Below are 23,096 nucleotides of genomic sequence, written 5' to 3' on the forward strand. Positions count from 1 at the left end.
GCCGCTCGGTCGGCTCTAGCCGCCGCTGTCCGGGAAGGGTCTGCGCAGTACCTGTTGCCAGCCCGTTTCGCTGGACCACCGTGGCTGGAAAGCCAAGCCTGGCTCTCGATAGCCTCCCCTGCGATGCCCGTGCTTCTGGACTCGACCTCCTTCCACTGTTCTCCAGGAGCGAATCCCTGGGAGGTCAGGTAGGTTCGAATCTTTCTCGTCGCCCATGTTGGATCCGGGTATCTTAATGTGGTGTCCTTCAATAATCAGACAAAGACTGCAGGGAACGATCAACAGGTGTTTACTGAATGAGGGTTCAAACTGCAACTGACTGTACAGAGCACTACTCGGGACTTATATACAGGTGTGGTCACTGCCGGTACTACAGGATACAGGAGCTGTAAAAAGTAGTTCCCCCCCCTTAAAGGTACATACACTACAGAGTCTAGTATTAGAGATCCAAGTAAAAGGGTTCAGACTGGTTTGGATTTAGTATTCTCAGCTAAGAATACCAGAGGGCTTTATTCGGAGAAATGGTATCCATTTGTGGAATCCATTTTAATATAGGGGTCTCCAATAGGAGAATTTCACCCAGTAACAGAAATAAGTCATTCAACACAATCATGCGCAGTTGGTTTATCGAATCATAACGTGTTACAGCACAGAAACAGGTCTACGTCACTATTCTTTTCCACATTGTGATGAATGGTTTACTCCTGTTATAGAGGGCAATCTCCTCTGTCCTGCTCCAACCAAAATATGAAAGTAAACTCCAAGTGCTCCTCATAATCTGCTGTGAGGGACTATTACAAATATATCTGATTTGGATCACTCAAAAGTCTTTCACTGAGGATGTTGCCAAGCTGCAACCAAATGGAGCATTCTTGTTGGCTCGTGGCCATGAAATCTTATGATTCAATAAATCAGCAGCAGTTGATTGTATTGAATGACTTGTATTCTAGTATATTAAGTTATAGCACAGCAGAGAGAGATCTCTGACTTATAACGGATAAATCTATTAAACTATTAACTCCCGCTGTAGTAAAAGGCAAGTAAGGTGCATTGTATTGCATAATGTTTGTATGTAAATTGTAAAATCAGTCGTATTTAGCAGAGGAGTACAACTTGAGGGAGCTGGGCTTGTCCTTTTTTGGAAAGTAGGATACTTGGATTGCTCCAACTGAAATTGAGCAAATTGACTAAAGTGGTCCTTCATTATGATGAAGGATCCAAATACCAGGGCACAAGTTTTAAAAATTGAGAATTGAAGGAGTAAGAAGGTTAGTTGTGCAGGACTATTCACCTGATGGTAATAAACTTGTGTAAGGCCATGCCTTCTGTAGCCTCGGCCCTAAGCTCTGGAATTCCCTGCCTCAATCTCTCCGCCTCGCTACCTCTCTTCTCCATTAAGAAATCCCTGGTGCATTAATTACTTTGGATATCCTGTGATGCTTATTATCAAATTGAGGTATTAGAGATTTTAAAGAAAATTATTCTTTGACTTGGATACTGAGTCTGTTTTGTATATGGCTTGTCTGAGACTGAAATGTTGGTCATGTGTATCTTAATTCTGCCTTTTTTTCTCTACTCCCCCACCCCCAAAAAAAAGACCTGTCTGTCAAAACTACATTCACAACAAAATTTGAAGTTTGCTAATGAAGATGTGCATTTGATTGAGGTTTGTCTTTTTTTTTTAAAATACCAGATGATCTGATTATGCTTCTGTGAAGTGCTTTGGGCCGTTCTTCTACGTTAAAGGCACTAAAAAATGCATGTTGTATGAGTAAAAGAAGAAACGCAGATGGTGTAATCATTCTCTCTTGTGCTAACTCTTGCTCACTCTGCTTGCTTTCTCTCTTTCCTCTCTCAGATGACTGGAAAGAGAGAGAATGTTTATCGGGGGCAATAAATTGCTGCAGCTACATTGTAATAACCGATATCAACTAGTATGAATTGTATAAAAGAAGGTAAACCGTTTGCTTCGAGCAAGTATTGGTTGGATGGAAAGAGCCCTTTACCTAACCATCTAGTAAAGCTTAGCTCGGTATCTGAGGCAACATTGTACTTTGAATGCATGTGAAAATGTGCGAAATTGCAGGTGGGGGCTGTTACATTGGTCTCCTCCTCGTATATTGAATAAAGCCCCAGATCCCTTTCCCTTGCGCTGGTTTGTTTTTCCCAGCTCCAGTTTATACTGACTGCTTATGACAATTTACGTCAAAATTGGGGCAAGTCATCAGTCTTTCTATGGGAGTAGATTACTTTCACGATTATATTGTATTAGATTATATTCTGTTCTCACAGCAAGCTAGTCAGCAGTTTTTCAGGTTTTTCGAGAAATTTATGACACTGCGGCGCTAATTGTAACCAATGAACAAACCTGCAGGAGATAAAAATCAACATAGATGTTTGTCCTTATTAAAACGAGCATGGAAGGAGCATCAGCCTCACAGTGGGCATGTCTCTTATGGCAAAGTCTCTCTCAAAAGGACCTGGATTAAGCAATTCGCGATGAGTAAGCCTCATGTGTGGCATTGGACCTGGCTAGCATGATGCAGGCCATCCTGTCTGGGTCATTTCAGCACAGTAATGCGGAAACTCTGAAACATGAGATTACACTTTTTGCAAGGCGTTACATGAAGTTTGGTATCAACATGTATGCTGAGCTTGGCACCGACCATGACTGGGTTTCAAAGAGATGAGCTGCTGCTGCTGAAGCATCATCCCTGCAACTGGCGGAACCACCATTCATTCGGGTTGTGGTGTGTGACCGTGCTGTCGTCAGGAGGATGATATTGCAATGGTGAATTTATATTAAATCTTAGTTAGACCACAGTTGAAGTATTGTGTGCGCAGTTTTGGGCTCCACCCTACAGGAAGGATGTTAAGACGATAGTAAGGATACAGTGCAGATTCACTAGGATACTTCCTGGTATAAGGAAATACTGTTTTCCTTGGAACAGAGGAGATGATCGGATGATTTGTTAAAGATGTTTGAAATTCTAAAGGGTGGATAAGACTGTTCCCAGTAGCTGAGGGGCCTCGAACGAGGGAATATTGATTATAAGATTAAATGTAAGAGATTTAGAGTGGAGTGCAGGAGAAACTTTTCTGCACAAAATGCTGATTGAAGCGGAGATCAGATCACCATGTAAGAATAGGTTAAGGAAAGGGGTTTAAAGGGATAAATGAACAGACTGGGTACATAGGATTAGGACGACTGCTCATGTGGAAGATAAACTCGCAGCGGAGCAGGCTCGAGGGGCCAAATGGCCTACTCCTGCTCCTATCTTCTATGTTTCTATGTAACATGGAATGGTTGGGGCCGAACGGCATGTTTTCACGTTGTAAATTCTGTTCTCGTGCTTTTTATGGTAAATTGTGCTTTTCACCATGCCACTCACGAGCAACCCTTGAGGTACCTGCTGCCCCACCAAGTGAGACCTCAAACATGACTTGTTAATGAGCTAATGAACAACTAGTGATGACTATCCTTGTGGGGAGGGAGAGGCAGGCAGGCCAGTTTATTTGGGATGAAGGTGCCTTCAAGATGACACATCTGATTAATGTTTGGAACCAAGTCAACCCTTCATGGCAGACTTGGTAATCAGATCCCTTGGCATGGCAGGTCTGCACCAGCTGGCCTGACTCAATGATATGACCTCGAGGGGTATATCTGTCAATGTGAGCTGCAATTCTTCCCATGCTACCCATGTGTCTGCTGTGGCTCAGTTGGCAGCACTCGCCTCGGAGTCAGAAGGTGGGGGTTCAAGTCCCACTCTAGAGACTTCAACACAAAAATGTAGCTGACACGCCATTGTGGTACTGAGGGAGTGCTACATTGTCGGAGGAGCCGTCTTTTGGATGAGACGTTAAACTGAGGCCCTGTCTGCCCTCTCAGGTGGACGTAGAAGATCCCATGGCACTATTTTGAAGAGGAGCAGGGGAGTTCTCCCCGGTGTCCCGGTCAATATTTATCCCTCAATCAACATCACAAAAAGAGGTTATCTGGTCATTATCACATTGCTGTTTGTGGGAACTTGCTGTGTGTAAATTGGCTACCGCGTTTCCCACACTACAACAGTGACGACACTTCAAAATGACCTCATTGGCTGTAAAGTGCTTTGGGACATCCTGAGGTTGTGAAAGACACTATATAAATGCAAGTCTTTCTTTCTCAGCTAGAATCCTGCAGGCCAAACTTGTAATGGGTAAGGTAGTGTCACACGCAATAGGAAGCTTACCAGTGATTTGCTTTAGTAAATGGCATGATTTTAGCTGATTAAATTTCAGCAGTGCTCCTGGCTGGTGAGGGGGGAGTGGGAGGGTCCCCAAGCTCTGATTCTGTCAACCTATGCTTAAACTTTCTGTGCTGTGGAAGTGGGATGTGTCCTTACAGGAAAGAGTGTGCACACTACATACTTGGCAAACAAGACACCCTGCAGATGGATGTAGATTGCGCAGCTTGTATTGGGAGTACGATGACTGGTTTCTGCATGTAGAAAATGGTCTGATCCTAAAAAAAAAAGAATGTATTGGTAATTTTTTTCTGTCGGTAAACATTGGCTGCCAAGGGAGGGTGGAGAGGTGGCAGTCGGTGTTTTCCCATTGGTGGTGGTTTTTCCCTTCAAAATTTCTCCAATTACATTTTTGCAGTTGTAAAGTCATCTGTCTGCACAAATTAACATAGCTAATTTAAGGTCTAGTGCATAGTGAATTCAAATGGAATAGATATAGATACAGTAATAGGATTGACGTGATAGTGTCAGTAAAAAGTTTTTAAAAATTGCAGAAGCAAAGTTAAATTATTGCTTTGTCCGAGTGAAGGAATTCTGTACCTTGCCCGAGCTGTTCAGTCAGTACAGTTGAGTGATGCAAAGATTATGTATGAAGCACAAACAAGTCCATATTCTGTCCTGGAAACTTCTTTTGTTACAGAATATATAGTGCAAATCAAATCCAGCAAATTTTGTACCAGTGTTCATCTAATCATTTGTATTTAAGCTTGTCAGCATTGGGTTTTTTTGCTCGTGAGTTGTCATGTTCTGGATCCTGGATGGTTGGTTTCTGTTTGTAGATTGTGTTTAAGATAAGTGATACTGTATTGGGATTTATTTATTAGGTCATTCAGAAGTATAGCATACTTAACAAATATTGTGCAAAATTATTGACCTACAGTAGATAACCTGTATTACCAAGATACCTGTAGTCGAGTTTGATCAGCCTCCATTATATAAAGCTTTGGCATCTCTCGTATTACTTTTTAATAAATTGAGCTTAAAAATTTTTAGGTACAGGAGAATGCCATAAGGTGCAGCAAAACCCATCAGTTTTGGCGGGATGCCAGTCTTGAATGTTCTAACTTATTTCCGAAAACCCAATCAGTTATATTTAATTTCTTCTGGGTGCCTCAGTATGCTAGACAAAAGGCATTGCGATGCCTTGACAGTTGAGGAATCTTTTGGGTAATTAAACTTTCTGCCTGATGATCTCAATATTGGTTTATTTTCTACACTGTCGTACTTGCTGAAGATAGTTGGATAAACACAGATTTTTACCATGAAATTAACTTAATGTTTAATGTGCAGCTTGACAACTTTCAAACTTACATTTTTGACCCACCTTCCAACTAAACATAGTAATAGTGGATAATGAAGGTAACTCATTCAAAATCATGAATGCTAGCCAGTTGGGATTTAATCTTATGCAGTAATGTATGACTTCAAAATGGGGACTGAATTACACCTGGCCCAAAAAGCCCCTGCAGAATGTCTCCGTTGAGCATCTTCAGCCGAGGAAGGGAGAACATTGGAAGGGGACAAGTAACCAAGAAGTTTAGACATTGTTGTTAGGCCCAGTGAATCCCTCTGCCACAGTTATTTCCTGCCTTAAAGTATTACTTCTTATTTCTTAGTTTCTACCTTCCCTCTTCCTTTCCCCACGCCCAAGAAACATAACTCCTCCCAATTCTTCACTCGCAGCATTCATTGTGCCGCCTTGTGTTGGTATAGCTGTTGCATTGTCTATCATTTTGCTCGCTACTAATGAATGTCATTTTATTGCAATTAAAAATACACAATCCAAAAATAAAAAGAGAAGCAAGAGAAAACAAAAAAGAAAAATACCAAGCGTGGAAATATGTTGGAGAAAAAAGATGAAACGATGAAGTGCAATAAAAAGATGAAACAAAAGAATAGTGGAACAAAGAGACTGAAAGATGGGAAGAAGTGATTCTAGTGCTTGAAAGAATTAAATATAAAATGTTGCATTGATTGCGTAGGTGGTTCTTGAGTTTTTAACTTTGTACGGCTTTGTGGAATTTTACCAAATAAGTAAGACTTTGGTTCGATCCCCGATTGGCACTCGGTTAGCTGGTCTCTGCCAAGGTGGCTGTGAAGATGCTGCTACTCGTCTCTGGACCCCTGAGCTCAGGAGCCGAAAGATTGGCCAGGATTCCTGTTGCTGATCATTATCCAATGAGTCCTCCTGGAATTTGAATGTGGACAGAAACTGCCTTTAATACGGTGCCCCACACCACAGTTGAATGGTCTGCAAACACTCTTCCAGGCTCGGTGTTGATGGCCAGTTGGATGAGGCACTGGAGGGTGGCCAATTCACACGGATCTGTACCCCAGCATGAACTAGCTCCTTCAGGTAAGGAGGGGGAACAAAAGAAAAACCTCCAGAGAAAATAGTAAACTAATACTTACCGGCTTTAAATCTCAGCCGTTTGGGAGGTTTTATTTGGAATTAACTTGCATTAAGTGGCAGGAAGGTCATGAGAGGCAAACAAGTTTCCTCTTCTAATGTTTCCTGCAGCTATATGATGTAGAATGTGTTTGAAGTGTTGACAATATTAGATTTTTTAAGTCTTCATTGGAAGAGCAATGTATATACTGTTTTCTTTTGGGTATTTTGAAGAAACTTGTTTACCTCCCTGCAATACCACAGTCTGGTCTTGGCAGTCATCCTGTGATAAGAGACATATTGGCTTAGTCATTAACTTTTAATATTGTGAAATGCATGAAGGGTTCACCCTGCAGTAGATTGCAGAAACATATGTAATATCGGACTGCACATGTATGCAGCCTGTGCTCTGTTTGAAATATGCTTTATCATGTGAAACTGCAATTGTCAAATGTGTTGTGTGCAGAGTCCAAAGAAAGTTGATAGAATAGTTTTACCGATTCACAGGGTAAGGCGATGCAGTGAAATTCGTAGTTGTGCAATTATCTCACATGTCGATACAGGCTGGTAGTAGCTAAACAAAGGAAGGAGCAAGATAAACGGTAGAGCCTGAGTCGTGGCAGCAGTTTGTTGGAATTTGTACCAATGAAAGACATTGAATTGATTCGGTAATGTTTCTGTTCCCCCAAATTTAGGGGATGTAAAAAAATTCTCTGCCGAGTTTTTGCAGTCTATTTCAAAGCCGTGTTCACTCTGCTCATATTGTATAGGGTGTGGTTTTATTTCTTGCATTATGTAGTAATACTTGACTGTCAGACCTCCAGAGGAAATTTGAACCATAAGGTTAGAATATAATTAATCCCATACAATAAGGAACAGATTTGCCCAGGACTGTTGATTTTCAAGACTCTAAAGCGAACACTTTTTCATTTGAGTTTAAATTAAATTAACAAATCTGTTCTAAATGTGGTAGGAATGTTATGGGGACCCCTTTTAACGATAAAACAATGCAATAAGTGGAGTGATTTTATTACTACAAGTCAGTGAGTTGGCAAACAGATGTTTCCATAAGGATGCAGTCTCTTAATGAGTGTTCCTGTATAGCGTATGTTGCGGTTTATTTCAGCTTGTTAAAATTAACCTTTTATGAGGAATTGCTTTACTGCACATACTTGATGTAAACTTTCCTGTATAATACGGCTTAAATTAAGACAGGTTTTTTTTGTTAGCCTGGTGTTGAAGAATCTCTAAACCAAACTACCATGAAATCCACATCGGTGGTGTTTCTGTTTGCCCAGTCTGAGGTGGATACACTCTCCATGATGGGGCGCATCACACTTAATTCTAAAGAGCTTATGTGCAGGTAGCAAGGGAGCCCTGAAATGTTTAAAGAGGTACTGCTGAAGCTTAACAAGCTAAAACCATTCCGTTTGTGAGCATGGGGTACTGGATAGCTTCCCACTGCTTGTCCAGGCAGGGCTACCCTACCCACTAGGACTTTGGTTTGCAGGGTTATTTGGAAAGAATACCAGCCTCTCGTAACTGGTATACATCTCTAGGGCCCGCTAATGAGCTAGGTTGGTCAGTCATCAAGGTGTAGCTGCCTCGCCTGTTAGATTACTAAGTCTGTAATGTAGGTTTGTTCCAATCTTTCATAATGAGAAATTTTTAGCTTGGAGCCAACTGAACCACCGAGACTCTACTTAACCTGCTTCTCATTCCTGTCTCCTTTTTCCTCTTTCTCTCCTCCCCCTCCCCTCCCCCTTGCCAAGGAGGAAGATTGCCAGTTGGTTTTTGAAGAACTAACCAGCACAGGTGGACAGCAGATACCAGAACTCACGAGTGTCCATTGAGTCATGGAACTCGCGATATGTGAGTTTATTGCCACCATCTTCCTCACTACAGCATGAACACCCATCCTACCCCATTAATCAGTGTTAAGTTTCAGCAGAAGATTTTCTACAGTGCAGCCCAGAATAGTTTTTTTTTCATTCGTTCATGGAATGTGGGTGTTGCTGGCAAGGCCAGCATTTATTGCCCCTGAGAAGGTGGTACAGGAAACTCTTGTTTAAACGGCACTTAAATATCCGGAATTCTCTTAACCGGCAAAGTTCAAACTCTGAAAACAACACCTCAATAACCGGAAATGTTGCCGAGTCCGAGTCTCCCACAGTGGCCGAGTTAGTCAGTGGGGGTAGTTCTCCAAACTGCCACTACTCTGCTTCTTGGCGCTGTCGGAAGTCCGAACACCTCAATAACAGGAGTCTGACTCTCCCGCGCTGCCGGTAGTCTATTCCGACCCGCCATTTTTCTGTTTACTGTATAAGTTTTGTTTTACTGTTAAATAATTAGAGTTATGGATTACCCTCAACTGGCAGTACTGTACTTAATCAAGCATCTTCCACCATCCATTTAACACAACATTCTGTAGGTGAGTACCCAATTACTGTATACCAGGTTTGAGGTCCTGGTCTTCAAACACTCTCTTCCTCAGGCGACCGAAGGCTGCACTGGCACACTGAAGGCGGTGTTGGACTTCGTCGTCGACATCTGCCCTTGTTGACAGTCGGCTCCCGAGGTATGGAAAGTGGTCCACGTTGTCCAAGGCCTTGTCGTGGATTTTGATAATCGGGGGGCAGCACTGTGTGGCGGGGGCAGGTTGGTAGAGGACCTTTGTCTTACGGATGTTTAGTGTAAGGCCCATGCTCTCGTATGCTTCGGTGAAGGTGTTTCAGATGGTTTGGAGTTCAACCCGGCACTAAGCTCATGGTCTACAGGGCAGTAGTGATACTCGCCCTGCTGTATGCCTCAGAGACATGGACCATGGTTAGCAGGCACCTCAAAGCACTGGAGAGATACTACCAATGCTGCCTCTGCAAGATCCTGCAAATCCATTGGCAGGATAGGCGCACCAACGTCCGTGTTCTTGCTCAGGCCAACATCCCCAGCATCGAAGCTCTGACCACGCTCAGTCAGCTCCGATGGACGGGTCACATTGTCCGCATGCCCGATACGAGACTTCCAAAACAAGCGCTCTACTCGGAGCTCCGGCACAGCAAGAGAGCCCCAGGTGGGCAGAGGAAACGCTTCAAGGACACCCTCAAAGCCTCCTTGAAAAAGTGTAACGTTCCCACTGACACCTGGGAATCCCTGGCCCAAGACCGCACAAAGTGGAGGAGAAGCATCCGGGATGGCGCCGAACACCTCGCGTCTCTTCGCTGGGAGCAAGCGGAAGCCAAGCGCAGGCAGCGCAAGGAGTGCATGTCAACCCAAGCACCCCACCCACCCGCCCCTTCAACCACTGTCTGCCCCACCTGTGACAGAGACTGTAGGTCCCGCATTGGACTCATCAGTCACCTGCAAACTCATTTTTAATGTGGAAGCAAGTCATCCGAGGGACTGCCTAAGAAGAAGACTGTATACTGCACATTTCTTGATTTTTTTATTTTTGTTGGGGTTATCTACCGAGGCTATTTTTAACCCTCAGTCATCTATAATTTTTAATCAGCCAGCACCATTCCGGCCCCGTCGGTGCCGGATACCAAAGAGTTTCCTGCAGTGAGCTGCCGCCTTGAACTGCTGCAGTCCGTGAGGTGAAGGTACTCCCACAGTGCTATTAGGAAGGGAGCTCCAGGATTTTGACCCAGTGACGATGAAGGAACAGCATGGTGCACTGGTGGTGGAGGGAGTGAATATTTAAGGTGGTGGATGGAGTGCCAGTCAAGCGGGCTGCTTTGTCCTGAATGGTGTCGAGCTTCTTCAGTGTTGTTGGAGCTGCACTCATCCAGGCAAGTGGAGAGTTGTGCCTTGTAGATGGTGGAAAGATTTTGGGGGTTCAGGAGTTGAGAAATTCTCTGCAGAATACCCAGCCTCTGACCTCTTGTAGCCACAGTATTTATGTGGCTGATTCAGTTAAGTTAATGGTGACCCCCTAGGGTGTTGATGGTGGGGGATTTGGTGATGGTAATGACATTGAATGTCAAGGGGAGGTGGTTGGACTCTCTTGTTGGGGATGGTCATTGCCTGGCATTTGTGTAGTGCAAATGTTACTTGCCACTTATCAGCCCAAGCCTGAATGTTGTCCAGGTCTTGTTGCATGTGGACACAAACTGCTTCATTATCTGAGGAGTTGTGACTGGAACTGAACACTGCAGTCATCAGTGAATATCCCCACTTCTGACCTTATGATGGAGGGATATGCATTACCAATATATTGAGCTCAATTAAAGTATAAAACCAAAATACAGCACCCACACATCTTTTCAACCAGCATGTTATGTACAAAATTAAAGTCTTATCCAACGTATTAACTATGTAGGCTGTAGAGGTGCAGGTGATAGGTGCAGGAATAATCTTAAAAGATGGCGTCTGAAAGACCAAGTAAGTTCTTTTGGTCGTCTCCTTCCAAATTAAAATAATGGTGCTCTTGGGAGGCCATTCAGGAATGTGATTCTATGGCGATGCAGCTTATATAGTAGCTAAACATGTATCTCAATTAATAAAGGTGGCGAAGTCCAAGGACAGCCCTGTCATTCACAGTAATCTCTGTTACACTGTCATTGACAATGCCATGGTGATGGGAGTGGAGTTCATTAGTGAAGGTAAACGTAAAACACAAATTGATGGATCCAAAGGAACATTAATTCTGATGATCTTCAGAAATTGTAAAGCTTGTTGCTTTCCAGAAACTAGCTGAGGTTTGTTTTTATTGGGTGCAAAACTTCTTGGTCCTTGCTGCAAAGTAATAAGGCAGTGAAATGCTATCATTTGTGTTTTTACAAAGCATTGGTCTGAGTTTGACAATCTAAGCTGCTAACACTTGTCTTTTTAAAATGCTGGCACCTGTTTTCTGCTGATGATGAGGGGAATAAACTGCTCTGCGGATGTGAAGACAGCTACACGATGGCAGGGACAACAACATTTATCCTTTATCTGCAGGCCTTAAACAGCATCGCTGTTTTTGAGACAAAGGGACACAGCGGTCTGACTTATTTTCAAATTCTGTCGAATCAGACGTCCTTTTTTGCAGCAAATACATTATCAATGAATTTAACGGCTGTGTGAGGGAGGGAGAAAATCTATTCAAATTAAACATAATGTACAAATTAGCCATACTCAAGATTGAGATTATATCAAAGGACTTGCAGATAAACAGCTCGTATGGCAATTTTTAATTTGTTTGTAGGAATATTTGGGTACCTAGGTGGGGGTGCTAAGGGGCTAGAAGGGTAGGAAAACAGGCGCGGCCTTAGATGCACATGAATGTAGAGGTTTTGATGGATAGGTATTTGGCAGATTGCATTCGACCAATCTATTGGACAGTTTAGCTGGTGACTGTCAATTGAAGGGTTGTTGCTGGAGGATATCAACACTTAACAAAATTACCAAGGCTTCATCAAATGTTTTCTGTTGCTTTCTTGAGTTGTAAGTTACAAGGTGTGTGTGACATTACTTATTTTATTGTTGGACATGCCATACTGTACAGTATATATATCAAGTGGTTTGCTGTCGAGCACCAGCGTTACTCTTCTACTGTTTTTAAAAAGGTGCTCCTGTGGCACTTGGTTTATCACTCGGCGCCAGACCTCATTACAGCCTTGGTCCAAACATGGCCAAAGGAGCTGAATTCCAGAGGTGAGGTGAGAGTGACTGCCCTTGACATCAAGGCACCATTTGACCGAGTGTGGCATCAAGGAGCCCTGGTAAAACTGAAGTCGATGGATATCAGGGGGGAAAACGCTCAACTGGCTAGAGTCATACCTAGCACAAAGGAAGATGGTTGGTGGTCAATCATCACAGCCCCAGGACATCGCTGCAGGAGTTCCTCAGGGCAGTGTCATAGGCCCAACCATCTTCAGCTGCTTCATCAGTGACCTTCCCTCCATCATAAGGTCAAAAATGGGGATGTTCGCTGATGACAGTGTTCAGTGCCACTCGCAGCTCCTCAGATAATGAAGCAATCCATGCCCGCATGCAACAAGACTTGGACAACATTCAGGCTTGGTCTGATAAGTGGCAGGTAACATTCATGCCACACAAGTGCCAGGCAATGACTAGCTCCAACAAGTGAGCGTCTAACCACTGCCCCATGACATTCAATGGCATTACCATCACTGAATCCCCCACCATCAACATCCTGGGGGTCACCATTGACCAGAAACTTAACTGGACCAGCCACATAAATACTGTGGCAACAAGAGCAGGTCAGAGGCTAGGTATTGTGCGGCGAAAGTCTCGCCTCCTGACTCCCCAAAGCCTTTCCACCATCTACAAGGCACAAGTCAGGAGTGTGATGGAATACTCTCCACTTGCCTGGATGAGTGCAGCGCCAACAACACTCGAGAAGCTCGACACCATCCAGGACAAAGCAGCCTGCTTGATTGGCACCCCATCCACCACCGTAAACATTCGCTTCCTCCACCACCGGTGCACCGTGGCTGCAGTGTGTACCATCTACAAGATGCACTGCAGCAACTCGCCAAGGCTCCTTCAGCAGCTCCTCCCAAACCCGCAACCTCTACCACCTAGAAGGACAAGGGCAGCAGGCGCATGGGAACGCCACCACCTCCAAGTTCCCCTCCCAAGTCACACACCATCCTGACTTGGAAGTATAGCGCCGTTCTTTCGTCGTCGCTGGGTCAAAATCCTGGATCTCTCTCCCTAACAGCACTGTGGGAGTACCTTCACCGCATGGACTGCAGCGGTTCAAGGCGGTGGCTCACAACCACCTTCTCAAGGGCAATTCGAGATGGGCAATAAATGCTGGCCTTGCCAGCGATGCCCAGATCTCATGAACAAATTAAAAAAAGAAAAAAGACACTTGGCAGATGGTCATTGATGAATTGAGGTTATCCTCAGTCTGTCCTTAACTGGCTTGAGTCTACAGGTTTTAGTATCGCTCTTGAGATCGGAAGCTTAATTCATGAGTAGTGGTGAACAATCAGAGGAAGCTTTCTTGTTGAACTATTGACTTTTCTTCCATAAACCTTGTTTACCACCCCTTTTTTTACATAGTATATATCTGTATATAATTATTTCTTCCTTCCCAAAAAAGGAATTAAACTTGGACAAGTACAGATCTATTTGGCTCCTCTCTCATACAGTAGTTAGTGAAATTTATTAAGGGGTACTTGTGCGCCCCTCTTCCCTTGGCACTGCAGCTTTTGTTCCCGGGAACCAGCAGCAACATCAAGGCCTGTTTCACTTAACAGATTGGCTCTTGTAACATTTTTTTCCTCTTTCTTTCTTCACCACCACCCCCCCCAGCAAACCCAAATAGTAGTTTTCTCCATCAAATCCAACGCCCTCTCTCCGTGAAAGTTGTCCTCCGAGATAAATTACTTCTAACCCTTGGTCCAACCCTAATCAGAGAGAATTTATTCTAGGGGCAGTTTCATTTATTGACTCTGCAGATGTGGTGGGTTTGGCAGCCATGATGATTAGGACAGATTTACCTGCACCCGTAATAGGATATTGTTTATCTGAGCATGCGGCACTGTCAAAAGAACCAGGAATAGATCAAGGTGCAAAAGTCTCTTATCTCGTGAAACCCAGCGGCCAATGACGAGGCCAACTTTGAAAATCTTGAGAGAAAATCAAGAACCAACATAGATATGTCCCCAGTGAGTCAACAACAACATCCAGGGTCACTTTAACCTCTGCTATTATAGTACAGAGCACGTAGCTCCATCACAGCACACAACTGCCTCCTGAATAATTCTAGTGGTTGCTTCCAGTTCCCGAACAGGAACTCTCTTCAAGGTATTGATCTTGGTATGGCTTTCTGCTTTCTGATATTTGTCGGTTTGTGCCTATTGTCTCCTTGTCCTACAGTCTTGGTTTAACTTGAAATAGTTGTAGAATGCTGTTTAAATTATACCTCTATAAAATACCCTATGTTACCTCCTTTAGAAGCTGTAAAGTCTGAGTTTTTCTAACTTTTTTTAAATATAACTCCATTCTCCAACAGTAGAGAACAGCCTCGTTCCCCTTTGCAATACTTCCAGAGCTTGGATGTTTCCCTATGTACTTTGGTCGCAATTGAACACTGTATTCAAGGTATGGCTTGAACAGAGTGTTTGCATGACTTCAGTGTGATGACCCCAGAGTAATTACTGGTTTGGTAATGTCTTCTTATTTTGTTTGCTGCTCCAAGATGACTGGTAAGTGTTTAGTTTACTGTCACTCCTAGATCTATCTTTACTTCTCCTATAGCTAGTTCAACATCATTCATTAAGCATGGCCCCTATTATATTCTTCCAATGTGAAAAGCGTTGCACTTGCATATCGTGAATTTAATCAGCCGTAGTTCTACCCACTTGGGTCTTAAAAGAAGTGGCTGCAGAGATATTGGATGCGTTGGTTGAAATCTACCAAAATTCCCTGAATTCTGGGGAGGTCCCAGCGGACTGGAGAACTGCAAATGTAACGCCACTATTTAAGAAAAGAGGGAGATGGAAAGCAGGAAACTATAGGCCAGTTAGCCTAACATCTGTCATTGGGAAAATGCTGGAATTCATTATTAATGAGGTAATAGCAGGACATTTAGAGAATCATAAGACAATCAAGCAGAGTCAACATGGTTTTATGAAAGGGAAATCGTGTTTGACAAATTTGCTAGAGTTCTTTGAGGATGTAACAAACAGGGTGGATAAAGGGGAACCAGTAGATGTAGAGTACTGGATTTCCAGAAGGCATTCGATAAGGTGCCACATAAAAGGTTACTGCGCACGGGGTTGGGGGTCATATATTGGCATGGATAGGGGATTGGCTAACCAACAGAAGAGAGAGTTGGGATAAATGGGTCATTTTCCGGTTGTCAATCAGTAACTAGTGGGGTGCTACAGGGATCAATGCTGGGGCCTCAACTATTTACAATCTATATTAATGACTTGGATGAAGGGACCGAGTGTACTGTAGCCAAATTTGCTGCTGATATAAAGATAGGTGGGTTAGCAAGTTGTGAGGAGGACACACACAATCTGCAAAGGGATACAGGTAGGTTAAGTGAGTGGGCAAAAATTTGGCAGATGGAGTATAATGTGGGAAAATGTGAGGTTATCCACTTTGGAAGGAAGAATGAAGAAGCAAATTATTATTTAAATGGAGAGAGACAACAAACTGCTGTGGTACAAAGGGATCTGGGGGTCCTCGTACATGAAACACAAAAAGTTAGCTTGCAGGTACTGCAGGTAATTAGGAAGGCAAATGGAATGTTGGCCTTTATTGCAAGGGGGATGGAATATAAAAGTAGGGAAGTTTTGATGCAACTGTACAGGGCGGTGGGGAGACCGCACCTGGAGTACTGCGTACAGTTTTGGTCTCCATATTTAAGGAAGGATATACTTGCATTGGAGGCAGTTCAGAGAAGGTTCACGAGGTTGATTCCTGGGATGAAGGGGTTGTCTTATGAAGAAAGGTTGAGCAGGTTGGGCCTATACTCATTGGAGCTTAGAAGAATGAGAGGTGATCTTATTGAAACATAAAATTCTGAGGGGGATTGACAGGGTGGTTGCTGAGAGGATGTTTCCCCTTGTGGGTGAATCTAGAACGAGGGGGTATAGTTTCAGAATAAGGGGTCGCCCATTTAAGACAGAGATGAGGAGGAATTTCTTCTGAGGGTAGTGAATCTTTGGAATTCTCTACCCCAGAGAGCTGTGGAGGCGGAGTCAGTGAATATATTCAAGGCGGAGATTGACAGACACTTGAACTACAGGGGAGTTGAGGGGTATGAGGAGAGAGCGGGAAAGTGGTGGTGAGGCCAAGATTGGATCAGCCATGATCTTCTTGAATGGCGGAGCAGGCTGGAGGGGCCGATTGGCCTACTCCTGCTCCTGTTTCTTCGGTTCTTATGTTGAAAATGTTGTGTATTTCCTTGGCTTTTTCATCAGACATAACTGCTCCCCTCCCCCAATGTGCAAACTTGCATGGTGTGGCAGAGCCACTAAGAGACTCAGAACATTTGAGAATAATCTCTTTAACTGCATTATAGTGCAGCCACGTACTGCACCTTTAAACTGTTTGTTAACTATACTGTATGTACCTTCCTATACTCTGCGTGATGACGCCGATCACGTGACCGCCAGTGGCACGAAGAACACGATGACGTCGGTTTCCAGAACCTTCCAGCAGTCTTCGAGTGCCTCGCAGCCTGAACAGACCTGTGCATCTTCTCCTGTAGTTTACTAGTTAACTTCGTTGTTGTTAAACTTTGTTGTTTTGATTTACTGAGTCGAACTGCAATTATTCAGACAGGAACTACCGTTCCTACAATGGTGTATGTGAATCTATCTAGTTACATAGATTCGAAAGAGTAGGGGCTCCAGCACTGATCCTCTGGTTAGTTTTGAACTACGATCTTGTCTGGTGTGTTACGATAGCTGAAATAGAAGAAAACTTGTAAGACAATTGGTAACTTGTCCTGACTTTTTGAAGGCAAAAATAACAAACTGCTCCAATACTGTAGTTTCCTTCTATTGACTCAGAAGTGAGAAGGCCATGGAGATGTGATATTGCTCCGTATACATATCTATATGTCAGGGAGGGGCTGCCTGGTGTAGCTTTTTCTCACTGATGAACTCCAAGCTTTCGGGGGATCGCAGTGTAACCACATTATTGCAGAACTGTCAACAAGTTCAGTAAAACAGCTGAAGGATCGAAACAGCCATGAGCTGTAGTACACCGTACTATCTCCGGTGAACGAGTGTAACATTTACGGATCATTCCGAGAGTGATGAGAAGATATTTTGTGCAAGGCTGATGCAGAAACACATTGCCTTTGCCAAGTGTCTGCAGCAGGATAGTTTTGAATGAGAATGGCCAATTAATCTGAACACCAAAAGAAGAGAAACAAAGGGCATTTGGCAGACGACTCTCTGATTGCAACTCTGCTGCAAGAATGAGGCAATGACATTTTTCAAGCTGGTAAAGGAGAAACACGCTAGTGTTTTCCCAGCACTGAAAGAAGCAAAACTCGCCCTTCTCCTTTCCACTGGTAGCTGGTAATAGCTGTCACATTTTTCAGGTGTTAGTATCTCATGTATAAAAGGTAGGTGAGATACTAAGTAATACAAATCATGGTCAGTGTGGACTAGTTTTGATCCCCTTAGAGGATCAGAAAGGAAATTCCCATTTTTTTTCTCCCGAAATTGACTTTGGGTTTTTAATCTATTTTGTTGCCTCTCCCAACAAATGACATGGCTGGTGGTGGATGGGGGGACGGTGTTGGGAATCATGACGCTAAAGGTGTCATGATTATATGGGGCGGGCTTGATGGACTTTTCATGCAACAACCATAACACAATAACGTGGATGTAATTGTGAGTTAGTAAAAGTATCAACATTATGAAGATCAATCAAGCTCCAGGACTTGATCTTTAAAAGTGTGGCGTGGCGTTTTCCTGGCTACATAAATGCTACAAAACCATCAGGAGAGATGGCATAGTTACAAATATGGTGGGAAGGTGGAGTTGAGGTCCAAGATCAACCATGATCTTATTGAATGGCGGAGATGGCTCGTGGGGCCATATGGCCTTCTCCTACTCCTAATTCTTATATTTTTCTTATGTACAAGACCTGAAGGATGTGATGGGTGTTGCTCGCTGCAAGTAGAAAGGAGAGAAGTGTAAGTTCAGCTTCTTTGAGTATCCAGGAAAATACATGTGAGCTTTTTGCCTTTACCGGCTTGAAAAATCTCATTGGCTCAGTGCTCCTAAAAAGGGTTTCAGAGCAAATTCCAGCCTGCAAACAAGGCTTTCATCGCTTGCAGATTCAGGAGAAATACATGGACAGAAAAAGAACCATCACACAATCTTTGATCATATCAAAAGCTTTGGTCATTAATTAATTGAGTCAGTGAAAACTGCTGTTCAAGTTTTGGTGCTCAAAGAAATTTGTCCAGATTGTACATCTGCTCCATGATGGATTGCTTGATGGAATATGTCTGGATGGAGTGCTTTCTAAGTCTTTTACGGTCACCAGTGGACTTGGTCATGGCTGTGTTGTTCGCACCTTGCTTCCTTTGACTCCTTGAAGTTATGCTTGATCACTTAACAAGAGGCCAAGCCATTTGGTTTTGCACATTTAGGAAGCTGTTAAACCCAGGTGGACTGAGCTTTGACTAAGTTCATAGAGGAGGTTCTGCATAAGCTTTTATTCACAGATGACTGTGCAACTGTAGTGCATATCTACCATGGTCTGCAGTTAATCATCAATTAGTTTGCCACAGTTGTAAATTGCAGCCTTACCACAAACTTGAAGAAAACTAGCCATATATCAATCAATTATAGGAAAATGCTATGTCAGAACAATGATCACCATTGGTAATATTGAACTAAATGTCAACCATTTCACTTGCCTGGGTAACATTTTGTCAAATAATGCACCAATAGATGAAGTACTCTCTTGTATCAGAAGAGCCCGTTCTGCATTCGGAACACTGAAGAAGTACGTCTGGATCAAGCTCACAACAAAGCAGAGAGCGGACAAGCTTGTTGTGCTCATGACAATACTTCTGTATGAATGAGACTCCCCAATGTGTTACTACTATCACTTTCAGCAGCTTGACATTTCGCCACCAGCATCTTTGGTGTCCTTCGTGTAAATCAAGCTGCAAGAAGAAGAATCACCAACTTCAGGATGCTTGAGTGTGACAAGAGCATGGTTATTGACACCATGCTGATGAGAGCACAGCTGCATTGATAATTAATTTGCAGGAGTCCAGAATGCAAGTTCGAACAGGACAAAGAGAAGTAATGACATGTTCAAGTTATGTAATATGTTGAAAGCTGAGAAAATTTGACAGCTGATCATGCGCATTGTTGGGTGGGGTTACCTGCTACGGATACCAATGCGTAGATCTCAAGGAGCAGTGGCAAAATGTCAACAGCAGATGGACTATTTAGTCTGTGAAATGTACGAGAGCTTGTCGTTTTGAAATTGGCCTTGATAGTCATCAGCACACTGGACTCATTCTTTCCAACAAGGGTCTGTTTCACTTGAGATTCCTCCCAACACACTTTATTTGTGCTTGTAACAAAAGGCACCGTAGAAAGTTGATGTACAGTTCCTATGATTTGAAGCTTTGTTCTCGTGTGGAGTGAGTGAGATAGCTTGCTGCAAAATGAACTGTTACTCTTCTACAGTTGGGTTTTGTAGAGTTCCACTTGAGGTACTGATTGCACACTCTTATCCTTTCCGAAGGGTGGAGAATGTGACCCAGGTGTATTGTTAGGGTTAAAATACGAGTGACATTTATTTACAAAGAATTAACTTTACGTGTAGGCAAAATTAATACAGCAGAACCAAATCTGTTAAATTTACATTGTTATCCTACCTTGCAGTGGTGTTCCAAAGTTTTGGGTATTATTACGGAATCTTTCCACTGAGTTTTTTGAATTCTTGTGTGGTACATACCTCTGCTCCCAGAGTTCATTCTCACCATTGTGATGTAGAAGTAAACTATGCAAGTAAACTCCAGAGCAGAGAAAATTGTGAAAGATGACGAGTGTCTGACTAAGGAGCTGGGGAGCCAGAAGCCCTAGATTCCAGCCACTTGTACTGCACTTGTATTGTCCAAGCAGGCTTTCAATACTGCAGATCAAAGAAGACCTTTGCTCAGCATGCCCTTTTTGAAGAGACACCTGGTTCTCCTCACCTGATAATTTATAATTATTTCACTAACCCTATTGAATTTCGATTTGGATGTAGATAGTGGTAACATTGCTGTTTGTTGTGATGTTCAGCAGATCAAGCCTAAAACTAAGCTTTTTGGAATTTCTATCTGCCTTGACCATCCCCAACATCATTTTAGTGGTGACAATCCTGAGCCACTTGAGCCTGATTTAGTGTTTCGTTGCTGCGAGCAGCTACTCTCCATACACTGTGTATTCCCCTGCACAGACTCAATCTTTTCAGAGCACTGCCAACAGAAACTCAGTTTAAATCTGTAATATTTGGCCTCGCTAAAAATTCATGGGAAGCACTAATGCTGAAGTTTTTTAATAAACAGGCTAGAGCTTTGCGTCTATCACAACATCATCTTTGATTATGCAGGGCTAACAATAATAGTGAACATATTCATTCTAGAGATGTGCTGCCTCGTAGTATGCAATTGATCCATATACCAAGACAAGCCAGAAACGTGTACCTTGTTTCATGATTTATTAAACACAAAAGTGAGTGTTTTCTATGTAACTGGGGATCTCTTGAAATGTGCCTTGTGTTTCAGTATCTGGGTGGGGGAAGGGGGAGTTTCCAGGTTAGTGGCTGTCAGTTGCAATTTGGTGAAGGGGGGCGGGGGATGCAGAGTTTTCAGGCTAGAGGTCATATTACAGGAAATTGAGGAGCAGAGAGAGGGGCTCCACACTCTGGGCAGGCCTCCGCAGGAAAAAGAGAACCGGGGGGGTGGGGGAAGTGGAGGTTGGGGGGGGTGACGAGAGACTGGGCGGAGTTAGCAAAAATGTCAGTGTGAAAGTGGGAACAGGAATTATAATGGAAGATGAAAACGGGTTGGCCCGTAATTTCCGATAGGAGGCTTCCTGCGAGCAGATGCCTCCTGTCGGGGAAAAAAATCTACGCACTTATCTGAGGGCTCCAGAACTCCGGACACTTCCGACACTGGGCCTCTCCACAGTAGAAATGCGCAGGGCCCACGCAGCCCAGGGCGCATGTGGTTCGCAAGTGTCCCTGGGATCACGTGGGCCAGGTGAGCAAATGAAAGAAGGGTATCCCCCCTTCATGCTTTTGACAGATAGACCTGCCAAAAGTATGAATGGAGATCACCTAAAAAAGGCACTAAAACATTAAATAATTTTTTTTTAAATCATGGTTTTAAAGAGTTAAAATTACATTCAATTGAATATTTTAAACAAAAATTTTATTTTTTGAAAAGCATAATTAAGGTGTTTTTTACGGGGCTAAAAATAAACTTTTTAAAAGTATTTTTAAATTATAAATGAGTGGAACATTTAAAAAAAAAAAAACTTTTTTGAACACTTATGCTGATCAAAGCAGGCTTTACGCCTGGTAAAAGCAGGCATAAGATTTTTAAATGATTTCAGCGGGCGGTGGTTCTGCAGAAAGCGGCACTCTTTTTTTCCCCCCCCCCCCACGCAGAGGCCCTTCTCTTGTGCAGGCGCCCGACCTGTCGAGGATTCTTGACCGATCAGAAACGCTGGTTATCAGCGCATGCGCTTCGCTTGCCTGAAACCGGCATTTCCGATGTCCCTACACCCGTAGGCATCGGAAAATACGGGCCGTTGATTTTTTTTTCCCCCGATTGGTATATTCTGACTGGGTCAGTGTGACCATTTGAGCTTGAAATACTCATTGCAGAGTTGATGACATATTGTGAGTTTTTTGGTTGAAACCATGTAAGATGTGGTAGGCAGCACCTCGGAGATCAGTATTATCTCGTGGGTCAAAATGTTTTCTCATACGATAAAATCTTGCAGGGACAACCATATGCATCCCACATAGAAAGCAGCTCATTTGGGTTGCCTCCCAGTGCATATCCCTGAGGGGGACTTTGACTAAATTTTAAGCCTGAGAGAATTTGCTGTAACTATTAATGAGCTGTGATTAAATGCTAATAAATTTTCTTCCCTTTTGCTGAAATGAGGAAAAAGTTCCAGTTGTGATGTATATCTCCAGCTCCATTACTATCATCTGTGCAACTCTTTCCGGCTCCTCTTGCTGCCTTTACCTGTCTGCTTATACCGTGGCAAAACAAAAATTAACTTCACTTTTAGAATGAACTGAAGCCTTCATTTATAAAAAGGAACATTTGAGTTGAAGGCAGTGATTATTACATTTGGGGCTTGGTTCCGAAGTTGCTGGCTGTTGTATCTGCTGTGGTTTGGTGTGCACAAGCTGATTTGAAATTCTGTTTGCATCTTCTCACCAGCCATCAATCATCCTTACTGGGCAAGTCTGTTTCACTTCCTGAAACTGACTTTAAATCAGTGCAGACATTTGCACTGGTACAAGATACTTAACGATGCTAAATTTTAGATTTTGTGACACAAGTCATTATTTCTGTTACTGTGGTGCTAATTACAGGAAACTTCGGTTTATCCGGAGGTTAACTGTCCGGAATGCTCGAGCCACCGGCAAAATTCAGGAGTCGGTTCAGTAAGTTTTTTTTTCTTTTTGTTGCTTTTTTTTCACCAGTCAGGCTCTGCAAGGTCTAACTGAAGCTGTTGCTTAGCTACAGAGACTCTTGCAAGCTACGGCCGACTGTTCAGAAGCCAACAGGGTTTGTTGCTAGATACGGAGCTCAAAAGCTTCCGTATGTTTTAACACTAGCGCTGGTTTGTCCGGCAGTTTTGATGGGACGGCAACAGCTCGGTCCCGGATATCTCACAGTTTCCTGTAGTTGAATGGTGTGGCTATTTGTTTTTTAATGCATCTTAAAAACCACC

At 43.2% G+C, this 23,096-nt stretch overlaps 1 protein-coding gene across 16 annotated transcripts in view; it reads left to right on the plus strand.

Annotated features, from left to right (window-relative positions):
• Positions 1 to 23,096, plus strand: part of eps8a (EGFR pathway substrate 8a, signaling adaptor) — a 202,934-nt gene that overhangs the window by 71,747 nt on the left and 108,091 nt on the right. The window contains exon 2 of one of the 16 annotated variants that reach the window (XM_086010091.1): positions 1,598 to 1,666. The exons of the other annotated variants lie outside the window; for them this stretch is intronic. The gene's annotated coding sequence lies outside the window, so the exon portion shown is untranslated. The remainder of the gene's footprint in view (positions 1 to 1,597; positions 1,667 to 23,096) is intronic. 16 annotated transcript variants of the gene reach the window in all.

The sequence above is a fragment of the Somniosus microcephalus genome, chromosome 17 (genome assembly GCF_052327205.1).
Source record: "Somniosus microcephalus isolate GS21.2 chromosome 17, FLI_Smic_1.0, whole genome shotgun sequence".
Classification (NCBI taxonomy): domain Eukaryota; kingdom Metazoa; phylum Chordata; class Chondrichthyes; order Squaliformes; family Somniosidae; genus Somniosus; species Somniosus microcephalus.